This window comes from Helianthus annuus, chromosome 8, assembly GCF_002127325.2.
Source record: "Helianthus annuus cultivar XRQ/B chromosome 8, HanXRQr2.0-SUNRISE, whole genome shotgun sequence".
NCBI lineage: Eukaryota > Viridiplantae > Streptophyta > Magnoliopsida > Asterales > Asteraceae > Helianthus > Helianthus annuus.
Window position 1 is genome coordinate 93,073,075 of NC_035440.2, and position 11,215 is coordinate 93,084,289.

General features: G+C 33.9%; 1 long non-coding RNA gene across 1 annotated transcript; it reads right to left on the reverse strand.

The window, feature by feature from the left end:
- Positions 1–9,241: 9,241 nt before the first annotated feature.
- Positions 9,242–10,659, reverse strand: LOC118480898. Its single transcript, XR_004864174.1, has 3 exons — positions 10,543–10,659; positions 9,600–9,708; positions 9,242–9,478 (listed from the first exon to the last, which is right to left on the reverse strand). It is a non-coding gene; the product is annotated as an uncharacterized LOC118480898 (long non-coding RNA).
- Between the last annotated feature and the right edge of the window lie 556 nt (positions 10,660–11,215).

Consider the following 11,215-nt stretch of genomic DNA (forward strand, 5'->3'; position numbering starts at 1 on the left):
CTGTGGATATAGGTACCCACACATAAATTATATGTAGGCATATAACAAGCTATACCTACACATATATGTGTCGCTAAAAGCCATTTATATGTGTGGTTAAAAGTACAACAATTTGTTTAGAAGACATCTGACGTGGCAACTGACGTGACAGATGGTGTGGCATCCGACGAGGCAGTTGACGTGGCATCCGACATGGCAGTTGATGTGGCATGAATATATGTGTAGGTAAAAGTAATCTTATGTGTAGGTAAAAGTAATATTATGTGTAGGTAAATGTTGAAGATGTGTAGGTATTGATCTTAATTTGTATTGAATAAAAACGTTGATGTGTTGGTAAATATATTTTAAAGTGTAGACATTAACCACACTATATGTAGATAAAAATATTCAATATGTACAAACAAATACCAAAGCAATATGGAAACATACGTAAACAAATTAAGATTCTTAGTTAAACTAATAAACATCAATCTTACAAAAAACCAAATAAAAGTACTAGTTATAGAAATTTAAATACTAAAACAAACAAAACTAAAAGTGTTTATATGTTACTAACGAGTTATAGAATCTACTAAATCGCCTTCACTGATCAATGTTTTCAACACCCTCTAATGTATCACATTGAGATTGTTCTAGTGTGCTTGATGGACGAGGCATGATATTATTCTCAATTAATGCTTGTTCCATAGTTGCACATTTACCTTTCACGGCTTATCATAAGCATCCACCGGATCACGTCCCCACCCGTGCAAACGAACATAGCTTATTCCAAGTGTAGTCTCAATAATCGACTTATCGCTCATTTGCAGCCCATTTTCATTTTGTACAATCAAAATCAACAAAAGAAAAAATAATAAAGAGGTCATTTGCAGCCACTAAGATATATAAACAAGAAAAAATGAAATACAAAGCAATCAAGTTTAAAGCCCATCTCTTTCATAATCTCATTTATTGGTTTCTAGGATCAAAACAAAATACTTTCAAAATCAGCATAAATTAACTAATAAATTATGGCATACAAAATCAACTTAGATCAGTTTTCTACTAAATCAACACAATAACTCTAAACATAATCCGTTTCTTAAAATCTGAGTCATTTCTTTATCACATCCCATTAATAAAAAAAGATAAAGGTTATAAATAATGCATGCAACGGAGCATTAGCAGCGACTTTTGTCGTCGCTAAAAGTCCCACATGTCGCCACTAAAGGCTTTAGCGGCGACTCTAAAAGATCGCCGCTAATGGTCCGTCGCTAAAAGACATTGGTCGCCGATAAAGATGTCGCCGCTAAAGGTTGACCTTAGCGGAGCCATTTGTCGCCACTAAAAGTAAAAAAAAAAACAGTAAAAAAAATTCCATTTTACTGCTATAATCAATTTTCCCGAATACATACCACACCATTGATGTATACATATATACATATAAAAGTACATAAACGTTAACTAGTTCGAATTTTTGTTTAAGTCAGACATAAAACAACCAATTAAATGAAACCTTGGATGAAAGGAAGTCACTGTATTCCCCGATGTCATATTTATTTGCAACTTCTATGTGATTTGCTATATTTTCAGCAACCAAATGATCTTCCTGATCGCTGCCAACATCTGTCATCATATCCGTTTCATGATCGCTGCCATTCTGGATAAAGAACAAGCTCACAATCAGAAGTGGTGATTTTAACCCATTTAATTATGAGCATGTCGATTTGAGTTATTTATTTGTCAAACGGGTAGAAATTTACCCGTTTGATCCATTATACTAAATATTATGAATCATAAAAACATTTAACAAAAATATAGATTTCTTGATTTTACCATACCTGATAGATAGATAGATGTGCCCCTATGAACTGTCAACATGTTATGAAATCAACAATATTCCAGCAAGCCTACACTAAAAAAATCGTCAGATACTTTATACAATCAATCTTGTATTTAATAAAAATGCAAATGCTTCAAAACGATAAAGTGGCATATGACGTAGTAGTTTGAGACCTAATAGTAGAATCATAGGAAACATGCCCAACAATATTAAGTGGTTTAGGACTAAAAAATCAACAACATTTCAGTAGATCTGCACGAAGAAAAAATGTAGCAACAAAATGAAGAAACTTGTAATTCTATGATTTTATACATCACTACAACACTGAATTACATTGGTCTTAAACTAAGAATAAAAGAAAAGTTGGCTTTGTAGCTCGAGCATTTATATGGCCAAAAACACACGTTGATTTCCTAATATAAGTATGCTAGACTACGCATATTCGGTATTAAATTATAACGGGTGCATTCAAGGTATTACATTCTTCTATAAACATTAAAAAAATTGGCCTTCATTACAGATATAAATGGATGTACATTTGGTGATACTTACCACCAATTCATTAGGTCCTAATTCCCATTCTTTCTTGAACCTTTTTTAACAGCAACAACACTTCCAACACCTTCTTTTGAAGGGGCTAATGTGTTATGCTCAACCCAACCTAAGAGCACCTCTCCGATACATCCCCAACCCAATAACAAATCTGGACTAAACTCTCTTGTAGCTTTTCTCAAATCGCCAAACCCAAATTCTTTAAAAGTTGGGCTCGAGACTTTCAAGATCTGTACTACATGAGTACAATAAAATGCTAAGGGGTCACATGTATTTACTTTATCACTAAGAGGTCAAATGAGTAAAATGCTAAGGGGTAACATGAGTGAAATAAAAAAAAGAACTGGCTTAAAAGAAAAAAAGCAGTTTGAAAGCCACCAAAGTGTAACTTTTTTAAAAATAAAACCTCCTAGATTAATATTACTAAAAGAAAATATTATTATTGAAATAATATCATGAGGCGCTATTATTAAGTATTACATTAAAAACTCCATGAAGGTCCCTACTATTATGAAGACCCCTACTATTATGAATTAATTACCAAAAGCTTACCAATTATCCTCTTTTCTATTGTTAACATTTCTCTTTTTGTATTTTATGCATGTTAACATATATATTATAACTATTACCTACTTATACATTTTCAAGTTAAAAGGAATAGTGTCAGGCAATAGTGCCAGGCAAGCTGCCTGACACTTTCTTATTGGACCAATACATTTTTAATTTAATTTTATTCCCAGTTTAAAATTACGCTTTCGTCCTTCGTTTAAAATTACGGTTTTGCCCCCAGCTAAAAAATAAAATTACAATTTTGCCCTAGCTAAAATTACGTTTGTAATAGTGTCAGGCAATAGTGCCAGGCAAGCTGCCTGACACTTTCTTATTGGACCAATACATTTTTAATTTAATTTTATTCCCAGTTTAAAATTACGCTTTCGTCCTTCGTTTAAAATTACGGTTTTGCCCCCAGCTAAAAAATAAAATTACAATTTTGCCCTAGCTAAAATTACGTTTGTGCCCCCAGCTAAAAATAAAATTATAATTTTGCCCTTAGCTCAAAATTACGCTTCTGCCCTCAATTCAAAAACTCATTTTTAATTTTGTTCCCAGTTTAAAATTATGGTTTCGCCCTCCGTTTAAAATTACGTTTTTGCCCCCCCGTTCAAAATAAAATGTTGCTTTCCCTCTAGCTCAAAATTACGATTCTGCTCTCAGCTCAAAATTACGTTTTTGCCTCCGGTTCAAAATAAAATTATGTTTTCCCCCTACCTCAAAATTATTAGCTGCGTGTCACTTTCCTATTGGACCAACTCATTTTTTTTAATTTTATTCCCAGTTTAAAAACACGCTTTCGTCCTTCATTTAAAATTATGTTTTTGCCCCCAACTCAAAATAAAATTATCATTTTGCCCTACCTCAAAATACGCTTTTGCCCTCGGTTTTTAAAAACTCTTTTTTAATTTTGTTCACAGTTTAAAATTACGTTTTTGCCCTCCGTTTAAAATTACGTTTTTACCCCCAGTTAAAAATAAAATGTTGTTTTTTTCCTCTAGCTCAAAATTACGATTCTGCCCTCAGCTCAAGATTACATTTTTCCCACAGTTCAAAGTAAAATTATGTTTTCCCCCTAGCTTAAATTATGATTTTACTCTCAGTTTAAAATCATGATTTCGCCTCCTGTTCAAAATATAATTCCGATTTTGCCCTCTCGTACAGACATACATGTTACGAGAGAGAAATATTTGTCTTATTGCCCCGCAACGCGGGAGGGGCAAAAGCTAGTCTATAACAAAAAAGAAAATGTTTCATTGAAAAAATTAAATCATCAGCGAGTTCTCTTCAATACCTTTTAAAGGAACCCATTATTAACATACTAGGTTATAACCCCGTGTATTACACGGGGTTGAATAAATAAATTGTATATACTAAATAATAAAATAATATATCTTTAAAACCCCATTTATTGTACGGGTTGAATAAATATAATTTTATATATTAAAATATAAAAAGTTATATCTACAAGAACCGTATTGTACGGGTTGAATAAATATAATTTTATGTAACAAATAAAATAGTTATATCTTTAAAATCACATGTATTACACAGGTTGAATAAATGTAATATTGTTTACCAAATAATAAAATAATACGTCTTTAAAAAACTTCATTTATTACACGGGTTGAATAAGTGTAATTTTATATAACAAACAATAAAAGAATTACATCTTTAAAAATATGCTCATTACATGAATTGAATAAATGTAATTTTCTGTACTAAATAATAAAAAATATATATCCTTAAAAAACCTCGTGTATTGTACGAAATTGAATAAATCTAATTTTATATATCAAATAATAAAAAAGTTATATCTTATAAAACCTCATGTGTTACATGGGTCGAGTAAATGTAATTTTGTATAGTGAAAATAAAAATATTTAATATATTAATACAAAGTTTGGTTTTCGTGATAAGTATAGATTATTCTGCTGTTGCAAAATTTGTTAACGAATTCTCAATAAATTTAACCCTTTATTTAAAACTCCGTAAATGTATAAATGATAAATAATATTAGTTAATTTTATTTTAAGTTTTGTAAAATTTATTTGATACCAAACTAAACAAAACATTCAAAAACAATTAATTCAAATAAGTAATATTATAAATGAGAAGGAGATTAAACTAAATAATAATTATTCATAAAAAATTAAACTAATAATATTTAGTAGGAGGGTTATCTATAATATAAGATATTAAATTAAATAATATTTAGTAGGAGGGTTATCTATAATTAAGAGTTAATTACACAGTTAGTCCCTGTGGTTTACACTAAATAACAATCTAAGGTTCTAAGAGTTTAAAATCATGTTTTAGGGTACTAACTTTTAATTTTTTTACAAAGTAAGGTATTAACGTTAGGTTGCTGTTAAATGCTAACCCTGACACCCTCACGTGCCATAAACGTGAGGGTAAATATGTCATTTAAATGAAGGCCTCTAGCTTTTAATTAAACTCTGTTTCATTCTTCAACCATCAGTCTATTCATCTTCACCCCTATACTCTGTAAACACAATCGAAGAAACCCTAATTTCTAGGGTTTGAGCAATGGATTTTCTGAGACAAGAAGATGAACCATTTGACTACGTTGCCAAATACGGTAAGTCGCCTACTCAATAATGCTTTATTGGATGCTATTGGCAATGGATTTGCATAATTTTCATGTTCTAAAAGACGATCAATGTTGATTTCAGGTACACAAACATGATTATTTTCTTTGAAGATACACTATAATGGGCAATTTGGAATCAAAAATCAAAATCTTTGCTACATAACTGGTAAGGTAATCTATGTTAATTTCATGGATACGGACATGTTTTGTATCCATGATGTCAACGACGCTATGAGGTTGTTAGGGTTTTCAGAAGATAAAGTTCATCATTTTTATTATGTGGTTCCTCGGAGTGAGATACATAGTGGTCTTATGTCTTTAAGCACTGATGATGATGTACGAGGCATGAGTCAATATGTGCTACAAGGTTCCAAAGTTATAAGTCTATATGTAAAGCATGTTTTAGGCATTGCAACTGAAGATGTGACAGTCAATGCTGGTAATGTAGATGACCATAAGAATGCACAAGTAGATGAAGATGTGACAGTCAATGCTGGTAATGTAGATGACCCTAAGAATGCACAAGTAGATGAAGATGTGACAGTCAATGCTGGTAATGTAGATGACCCTAAGAATGCACAAGTAGATGAAGATGTAACAGTGAATGTAGACTTTGATATGAATGATGTTGAAAATAGGACTGAGAAGTTTAGTAATGAAGATGTTGAGAATATCCTAGGACAGACTGTTGATGCTTCTTTTCACGAGTTGTTTAGTGATCACAACACACTTGCTAATGTTTTAAAACCTTATGTAAGGCCAGCTGAACAGAATGAAAAGGCTAATGAGACTGAAAAGGCTAATGAGACTGAAAAGGCTAAACAGAGTAAAAAGGTTGAACATGATAATGAGGATAGTGGTGATGAGGACATTGTCGATGAGGAAAATGAGGTGTTTGAGGTAGAAGTTGATATGAGTCAGTTTAATGACAACTTCCAGGCTAAGCATCAGATGAACAATGAAAAAGAAAATGATAATGCTACTGAAACAAGTGTGGATGATACTGAACATGATCCCTTAGAAGAAGAATATCTTAGCAATGATTCCCTTGGCACATCTGAATCTGAAGGAGAAGTTACCATTGAAAAGCATAGGAAAAAAGCATTTAGGAGGATTAGGAAACAACAAGAAGCTAGTAAGGAAAAATGTGCATTTTATGTAGGTCAAACATTTGGTGATAATTCACAGGTGAAGACCCTCATCAGAAGACATGCAATAGAAACAAGAAGAGAGATTATTTTCTATAGGAATGATCAGGAAAGGATAAGGGCCCAATGCAAAGGCAGAATTCCTGATTTTGAAAGGGCCCAAGAGAAAGACGGCCCAAGTGAAAGTCAAAAAGATGGCCCAACTGAAAGTAAAAAAGATGGGGGTAGGTTAACAAAAGAAAACCCTAATAAATGTCCTTGGGTTGTGTATGTGGCTAAGCTTAAAGATGAACCTACCTGGGTGGTTAAAACCTATAACCCACACCATAAGTGTTTTCAAACAAGAACTTCAAGGCACTTCACATCTGAATGGATATCCAAGGAGATAATGTTTGATATTGAATCAAACCCCCAGATCCCAATAAAAGCTATCAAGGATCAGTTGCAGAGGAAATTCATGATGGAAGTTTCAACAATGAAGGCATTTAGGGCCAAAAATATGGCTGCAAAGCATGTGATTGGTGATTACACAAAGCAATACAGGCTGCTAAGAGATTATGGCCTTGAACTACAGAGAACAAACCCTAACACAACTTTTAAAATTGACCTTGAACCATCCAGTATTGATGCTTCTTCAAATAACAGGGTTTTCAGAAGGGTGTACATCTGTCTTGGTCCATTGAAGGAGGGATTTAAGGCTTGCAAAAGAGAAATTCTTGGTTTAGATGGAGCTTTTATGAAGGGGCCATTCCCTGGTCAACTGTTGACTGCTGTGGCTATGGATCCCAGTAATGGGATCTACCCACTGGCATATGCTATAGCTGAGGCAGAGTCAAAAGATTCCTGTACATGGTTCTTGGATCTTTTAAGGGATGCTCTTGAATTACCTGTGAATGCCAATTTCACTTTGATCTTAGATAGGCAGAAAGGAATCATCCCAGCCATTGCTGCTGTCTTCCCTAGTGCAGAACACAGATATTGTGTTAGACACATTCATCAGAATTTCAGGTTACAATGGAGGGGAAAGGCATACAAGGACATGTTGTGGGCCATAGCTACAACCACTACAGTTCAGCAGTTCCAAGACAAAATGGAGGAAATGAGATTGATGAACCCCGATGCTCATCACTATCTAAGCCAGATTCCAGCAGTTCATTGGACAAGAAGTCACTTTTCAGGTATAATATTTATTGTAATTCAATTGTTTAATCACTATTGGTGGTTTGTTTAATCGAATATAAAGTTAAGTGGTATTGAACATGTTAACAGGTAGGGCTAAGACTGAGGTGTTGTTAAATAATTTGTGTGAGGTGTTTAATGCAAGATTGGTGGATGGTATGTATGATTACTGAATTTATGTTATTATATTTATGTTATTATATATGTGTTTAATGAATTTATGTGATTATATTTGATTATGTTAACAGGCAGGGATAAGCCCATTATCAGTGCTCTTGAATATGTTAGAGAGTATTGCATGAAAAGGATTGTCAATGTGTTCAAGGTTATTGCTAAGACTGATGCTGTGTTGACTCCAAAAGCTGCTGAGCATTTTGAGCTTGTCAAAAAACATCCAACCAATTTACTTGTGCAGTGGAATGGTGGTCCTAAGTATCAAGTTAGTTGTTATTTGGGTGAAAGATATGGATAACAGTTTGTTGTGGATGTCATTGAGAGGACCTGCATATGCAGGAAATGGGAAATAAGGGGCATGCCTTGTACACATGCTGTTGCCACCAACTGGGATATGGCTGCAAATGGTTTGAAGGTATTGTCATTACTGCAACTGAGGTGGCTGCAAATGGTTTAAAGTTAATGGCTTTTTTTTTGTTTGAATAGGTTGACATACCAGAGAGATGGGTGGATGAGTGCTATTGGTTGTCTACATGGAAGAAGGTATACTCTTACAAAATAGGCCCAATCAATGGAAGAAGCATGTGGCCTAGGGCACGTTGTAGTACAAAACTCCTTGAACCAATGTACCACAAACCTGTTGGCAGACCAAGGAAGATGAGAAGAAAGGATGAAATGGAGAAGGAAGATAGCATGGTTAAAGATGGAAAGTTGAGTAGGAAATGGAAGACAGTGACATGTGGAAGCTCTGGAGGAAAAGGTCACAATAAAAGAAGGTGCACCGGACAAGGCTCAACTGCTGTTCAATCTAGTTTAATAGGATGATTGGTTATGCTTTTTGATGTTATTAGGCTGCTAAAACTTGTGGTTATGCTTTTTGATGTTATTAGGATGTTTGGGATATGGTTTTTGTAAAACTGCTGTCTTTTGATGTTATTAGGATGTTTGGGATATGTTATCAGTTTTATCTTATGGTCTGTTTGGGATATGTTATCAGTTTTATCTTATGGTCAGGTTTGTCTTATGGTCAGGTTTGTCTTGTCAGTATTACTTGTCAGGTTTTGAAGGCATATTATGATCAATTTGCCTTGTCAGTATTACTTGTCAGGTTTTAAAGGTATATTATGGTCAAATTAGACTTGTAATTTCATAACAAACAAAACACAGCTTCATTATAAACAAAAAACACCTCATTACAAACAAAACACACCTCATTACAAACAAAACACAGCCCTCACATTTCATTAATAGATTAACATTATGAAGGCTTCAAAAGAAGACTGATCAAAACAACTACAAGGATTAACACTAAAAGGCCAACAAGTATACACCAACTCATCACTAATGCAGCATCCTTTCTTCTAATTTCATGCTTCAATTCTTCAAATCTGACTTCAATGACTGAACTGTGATTTGGGGGTTTATGAAACCCTAACTCTGGAGATGGAGGAGAGTTCACAGGAGGATCAACCCACACAAAGAACTTACATTTTGATCTTTGAAAATAAAAAAAATTCAGTGAATACACGAATTAGGTGATAAGGATTCAAATACTTACCATTTGTGGACATGTATAAAATCTCCGTTCAGGGTTTTTGGAGGTCTTCAATGTCTTCATCAATGCTGCTCTACCACACTTGCACATCACCATGATGGCTGCTTGTCTTCTAATTAGGGTTCACAGATGAGGAAAGGGGGGAAGAACATGTTACGGTTATAAATTGGGAGGGAAAGCAGACATTAGGAATGAATGACAACTTTACCCTCACGTTTATGGCACGTGAGGGTGTCAGGGTTAGCATTTAACAGCCAACTAACCTTAGTACCTTACTTTGTTAAAAAATTAAAAGTTAGTACCCTAAAACGTGATTTTAAACTCTTAGTACCTTAGATTGTTATTTAGTGTAAACCACAGGGACTAATTACGTAATTAACTCTATAATTAATTAGAAGAGATTAAATTAAAATAATAATTATTTTATAAGAGATGGCCCAATATGATGACAAGTGTCCATAAAATGGTTTCTTTTATTATATAGTAAGATTACTAGTGTTCTATTTTTTACTTTAAATCTATTACAACAAAGAAAACAATTATTCTTTAAACAAAATTTAGACGCATCTGACTTTTTAATGTATAATTCTTAATTTTTGTATTGCAGTATCAGTTCAGTTTAGTAAGCACTAGCCAGCCTGCCCTCTTATGAACCATACTAAAAATTACTCGTTTTGACCTCATACTCAACCCACACCATAATTATATCTAATTGCTATTTACATAAAAAAACTAATTGTCGCTATTCACGCTATTGGTCGCTATGACCCAAATAGCGACACTTGGTCGCTTCGCTACATAGCGCGCTATAGCGGTCGCTATAGCCGCTATTGACAACTATGACCCACACATAATGGAATTTCTACATAAAAGACAGTGAATGGAATCGCAAAATTCGTTAATTGACCTTAGCGAAAAAGAGATAACTGAAGGTTGCAAAGAGTACCTGAAGAACTGTCAACGTCGTGGCTTCTTTCTCCTTAAGCCAGCCACTAGGAAGTTCGGATGCAAGAGCAAAACTAGTTCTCTGATAACAAAAAGAAACTTCAATGCATCAGAAACACGGGACACACAGATAATGAACAAAAATGAAAAAAAAAGAAACAAAAATATTAATATAAGACCTAAAGACAGTAAATTTTAAGAAAAATTAGAACCACACAACTAGATTTTAAATATAATAAGTATATGCTAAAATGAAGAAAAAAAATAACAGTAGGAGGACCATAACCAGGAAGGCAAACTTTCTCCAAAGGAGGTTGGGATTAGAGGTGTAAACGAGCCAAACTGCTCGTGAGCTACTTTAGTCCGAGCTCTCTTAAAATTAAAGAGCCAGGATAAAGCTGAATTGAGCCCGGGCTCGACTCAGCTTGTTTACACCCTTATTTGGGATCAATTTTGGCAAAACTTACATCATGTACAACAGTGTATGTGTATTGACTAAACGTAGAGGTCCCTGTAATAGTGCATACCTCTGCAAGCGCATATGACACCGATACGAATCACGCACACGACCATTAAATTAGACATGCCGTTAACCTAAACATGAACATGAACATGTTTAATTAATAGGTTACACGACATGGGCAAGACCCAGACCCGTTTAACACATATTTTAA